The sequence below is a fragment of the Triticum urartu genome, chromosome 5A (assembly GCF_056163025.1).
Source record: "Triticum urartu cultivar PI428250 chromosome 5A, HENAU_Tu73, whole genome shotgun sequence".
Lineage (NCBI taxonomy): Eukaryota > Viridiplantae > Streptophyta > Magnoliopsida > Poales > Poaceae > Triticum > Triticum urartu.
Window position 1 is genome coordinate 540,420,145 of NC_141877.1, and position 5,424 is coordinate 540,425,568.

At 47.6% G+C, this 5,424-nt stretch overlaps 1 pseudogene; it reads left to right on the top strand.

Annotated features, from left to right (window-relative positions):
- The first annotated feature begins 1,598 nt into the window (after positions 1 to 1,598).
- LOC147972647 (uncharacterized) lies at positions 1,599 to 4,357 on the top strand (annotated as a pseudogene).
- Positions 4,358 to 5,424: the final 1,067 nt, after the last annotated feature.

Here is a 5,424-nt window from a genome sequence, read left to right on the forward strand (position 1 = left end):
GTCTAAAAGGTTGTCTAGCTTACAATCCTGTGGGGAAAATGTGGCGGCTACCTTTACTTGGTCGTATACCAAACTAACTGGAATTTCTTTTCCATCTGAACCCTTAGGTCAGACCCGGTCCATATGATTCGGATCGAGCTTGGTGTACCGTGTTTTACCATGGCCCAGGCCTCTTGTGCACCTTCTCGGTAGGATGATATCTTCCATAATCGGAAGCGTCGCCAAGCTCCCTGGAATAGCTTCACAAGTTCCTCCAAACTCCCTGGAGGAGAGTCGGACGGCCACAATGCTTTGGCAATGCTCCGCATTGCTTGCCGAGCTCGCTCGTGCAATTGGGACAGCTCTTGTAGAAGGTCGCTTTGAGAGCTGGACATTTCCTCTTCAGGGCGGACAGTCAACATACCTGCAGACATAAATCTGTCAGATCATTTCTTCACTGAATTACTTTGATGACCCACAAGTGTAGGGGATCTATCGTAGCCTTTTCGATAAGTAAGAGTGTCGAACCCAACGAGGAGCATAAGGAAATGATAAGCGGTTTTCAGCAAGGTATTTTCTGCAAGCACTGAAATTATCGGTAACAGATAGTTTTGTGATAAGGTAAATGGTAACGGGTAACAAATAGTAAAAGTAAATAAGGTGCAGCAAGATGGCCCAATCCTTTTTGTAGCAAAGGACAAGCTTGGAGAAACTCTTACATAAAGGAAAGCGCTCCCGAGGACACATGGGAATTATCATCAAGCTAGTTTTCATCACGCTCATATGATTCGCGTTCGGTACTTTGATAATTTGACATGTGGGTGGACCGGTGCTTCGGTACTGTCCTTCCTTGGACAAGCATCCCACTTATGATTAACCACTATTGCAAGCATCCGCAACTACAACAGCAGTATTAAGGTAAACCTAACCATAGCATGAAACATATGGATCCAAATCAGCCCCTTACGAAGCAACGCATAAACTAGGGTTCAAGCTTCTGTCACTCTAGCAACCCATCATCTACTTATTACTTCCCAATGCCCTCCTCTAGTCCCCAAAAATGGTTAAGTGTCATGTAGTCGACGTTCACATGACACCACTAGAGGAAAGACAACATACATCTCATCAAAATATGGAACGAATACCAAATTCACATGACTACTTATAGCAAGACTTCTCTCATGTCGTCAGGAACAAACGTAACTACTCACAAAACATATTCATGTTCATAATCAGAGGGGTATTAATATGCATAATGGATCTGAACATATGATCTTCCACCAAGTAAACCAACTAGCATCAACTACAAGGAGTAATCAACACTACTAGCAACCCACAAGTACCCGTCCAAGGCTTTGAGACAAAGATTGGATACAAGAGATGAACTAGGGTTTGAGATGAGATGGTGCTGGTGAAGATGTTGATGGAGATTGACCCCCTCCCGATGAGAGGATCGTTGGTGATGACGATGGTGTTGATTTTCCCCTCTCAGAAGGAAGTTTCCCCGACAGAACAGCTCCGCCGGAGCCCTAGATTGGTTCCGCCTTGTGGCGGCGGAGTTTCGTCCTGAAAGCTTGCTTATGATTTTTTCCTCGACGAAACACTCCATATAGCCAAAGATGGGCATCAGAGGGCTGGCAGGGGGCTCTGGCAAGTCCATCCCGAGCAGCTCGGATGTAGGCATCGGCCGAGTTGAAGGCATTGAATGCCTCTTTTGAAAAGTCGGGGTCGCGGAGAGAGGCCCTCCGGCGCCGATGATTCATGGCGCTCTCCACTTCAGAGTTTGTAACGAACATATCATCTGAATCCTCTACGGAAGGACAGTCCGGCACCACTACCGTGTGTGACAGCCTGATTTTTGGCCCTTTCTTTTTCTTTTGTTTTTCTGAGGTTTTTGCTTGAGTTTTCTTTTTCCGTGGCTATGCGGTCTGGAAACTGAAGAAGATTCCTTCTTCTTTGCTTCCAGAGTGGCTTGTCATTCCCAAATCCTTTCCTAGACCCTGTCATTTTCATCCTAGCCCAAATCCCAATATTCTTTTTATTGGGAATATTCCTTTTCTATTAAAGGAATAACCTAATTTGCCCTAGGTTGTGAAGCAACCTTTATTTCTATCACTCCTAAAATTCCCAAATAATTCTCATAAATTGTTTGGGTCACATATTTCTCAAATATGGCAAAATATTTCATTTGTCATGTTTATCATCATGCTCAATTAATTCATTTTCTATTCTGCCCAAAATGGCAGAATGTGAAGCAAGCGCCATTTATCTTTTCCCAATTGACCTCAAACTCCTTGGACACCTTTTCCTGCCAAAGTGCAACCACATTTGCCTAGTAATTATTTAATTATGATTTTCCAAAGTTCCTGTCTGAGGGAAGTGGTTGTGGAGGAAGTACAAGCTAGGCATATCCAAATGAGTTGCCATTTTGCATGGCCCTTCATATAACGAAATCATCACTCTCCACCAAAGTAGAGCTCATGTCATGCCTCCATATGAGCTCACCTTCAATTCTTTGATTCTGTCCAAAATTTCAGATTGTGAAGCAAGTATATTTTATCTTGCTCCATTATGGCTGCCAATTTTTCTAGACCTTCTATTATCCATATAACCTACCTCCACCCATTTTGGGCATGTTTCATCAAGCCATTTGTCCTCTAGAATTTTTGCAAGTTTCTAGTTACTGGAAATGTTTGTGAAGGAAGTACCATTTTGGTTTATCCAATTGGTATGAAACCTTTTGCAGCATCTTCATATGGCCCAATAAGCCTGCCTTGCCAAAGTTCAGCTCAAGTGGCTCCTCCATTTGAGAGCATCATCATGATCTTCATTCTGGACCTGATTACTTAGTTGTAAAGCAACTATATTAATTTGTGGTCCAATTCTTCTCAAAATTACCAGGATGTAAGTCCCTCTTTACCTCAATCTACCAGACAACTCCATTTGACCCAATCCCTCTCCTGTGGTTCAGCAGCACACGATCAAGTTTACTGCAGTAAACTTCAGACCTCATTTACCTTTTAACCAGGGCAGTTTTCATCGATCTACCACCTCAGTTACCACTTAACCAGGAGAGACTTACCACTAGACAACAATTTACAACCCATTTCTACCACTACATGTCATTGCACATGGTGACCACGACAATGGCGTGTCTGTGCACACGCTCTGTGTGCAGTGCGCATGTCCAGTGGCTGTTTGTGCCGAACCCCTTCCTTCTCTCGTCGTCTTCGCGCTCGTGAGCTTGTCCAACAGCTTCACCACATCGTCGCCATCCTCCTGGAGCCTTCTCCCCCTCCGTCAGCCCCTCCATCAGCGCTCGTCGTCGCGCGCCCACGGGCGTACTGTGGCCGACCGAGCTTGAATGGCGCTCGACTTCTTCCTCTGCTTCCCCCTTGGCCTCCTCTGTCCTGTGAGACCTCCACTGCACCTCCCTCGTCTCCTACCTCCGAGCCCGCGAGCGAGGGTACGCGTCCGCGGCGCCGGACACGCGTCCGTGGCGGTGCCAGCTCGATCTCCTCCCCACCGGCTATATATAGCCATCCCCGCGGCCTCCTGAGCACCTCATCAGCCTCGCCTCACTCCCAGCTTCCTCCCCATCCATCCGCTCGAGCCTCTGGAGCTCTCCTGCTCCACCATTGCCGCCATGGCCGCCGCGGCCTCCCTCCTAAATTAGCTCGAAGTCGAGCCCTCCTCCACCTCTAGCCACCACCATCGCCTTCCCCACACTCCGGCGACCCTCCCCCTCATCTTAGTTTCTCGCCGGAGCCCCTTTGGACGCGTCTCCTCGGAGTTGGCCGCCGCCCCGTCTCAGCCTCCTCCCGTCGCCGTGGACTCGCTCCTCTTCCGGCGCTGCAGCTGCTCCAGGCCGGAGCAGCGCTCCGCCTCGCGCCCGCCGGTGCCTTCACTCCGGTCGGGGGTGGCCGGAGTTGGCCAGGCCGGCGCTGGCCTCGCTGCTGTCGCGCCCTTCCTCTCCTCGGTGTGTGCGTCGGGGAGGAAGGAGAAGGAGCCAAGCGAGAGGAGAGAGAAAGGGAGAGGATAAGGCGGGCCCCACCTGGCAGCCACTCAGGCGTTGACTCACCCGGTCCAGCTGGATAAGTGATGGGCCCCACCCGTGGGACCCGCACGTCAATTGCCCAAGCCCCTGCCCCGCCTCTGCTGACTAGGATAAGTGGAAGCGTATTCCGCTGGAATACGTCTTCCTTATCCGAAAGCATACTCGGGCTCTGTTGCGGTCCAATTTACGTTTTCTCAGTCGAAAGACGTATTCTGTCAAAAGGTGCTTTCTATTTTTCTGTCCAGGCCCTGTTTGAAAATATTTTCATTACAGAAAGATCCCTGGCAGAAAACACCTCATATCTTTTTAACCACAACTCCAAATGAGGTGATTCCATAGCCCATTTCTTCGTCTCGTCGAGCCCGTTCTGTTGGTTTCATTTTCACTATGGTTTGACACTATGAAAATGACCTTTTTGCCCTTGCATGTAAACAGCCCCTCCGAGAGAGAACTGTTTCCGGCAAATCTTTCTGCGGCTTCACCACACTTCTCCCCGGTGCCTTCTTCACCCCCAGGCAAGCCACAATACCCACTTGCATGATAGTCATGCAGTAGCCATGGTTTTCAACTTGATTATTTATTAAATGATTGCCTGTTTAAAATATGGTTATCGTTGTTTCGGAAATGCTTCTGGGATTGTGCTTACTTGTTTGCTATGTTGTTATGCACCTGGTTATCATGCCCTGCTAGTTGCTAGTATTACTTCCGTATTGCCATGCTTGATAGTAGTACATGCTGGGTTGGTCATGCTCTTCGGTGCATGACTAACGTCAGTTACCGAGTACTGTTAATAGGCATTGTTCCGTTGCTGTTAGTTGGTTAAGTGTTACTCGGTGATGTTATTGATAAGTTCTTGCATGTTATTTATGGTTGATGCTAGTGGTCATGTTATGTTATACTATGAGTAGTGTTGCACTTGTAATATTTATGCTCGTCATTATGGCATGTTCAGTTGAAGATTATTTCATAGTTGATATGATGGACAATTATGTTGCATCCCGTGCTTATGTTGATATTATGCTCATGCATTGTCATTGCATCATGTTATTTTATCATTGCTCAGCATATTGCATTCAAGTTTAACCGGATTTAATTGAACTTGAACAATTGTTGGCTAAGTCATGGTGCCACCATATCGAAACTGACCAGTGAAACCACACTTACCGTTTGGGTAAGGTCCTAACTAGGTCTATTGTCGTGCATCTCGCCGGTGCCTCCCATGAGGGAAGGTTATCGGCGTGCTTAGCCTGATCAGGTAGGCGGACATAACCTTGTGTGCCTGTTGTTTTTATTTTATGGAACTGGTCCCCGTGAGGGATTTTTGACCACGACGGTGGTCGGGGTGTCTTTGGTAGACACGGGGCCACCCAGGACTAGCCCACTTGGGA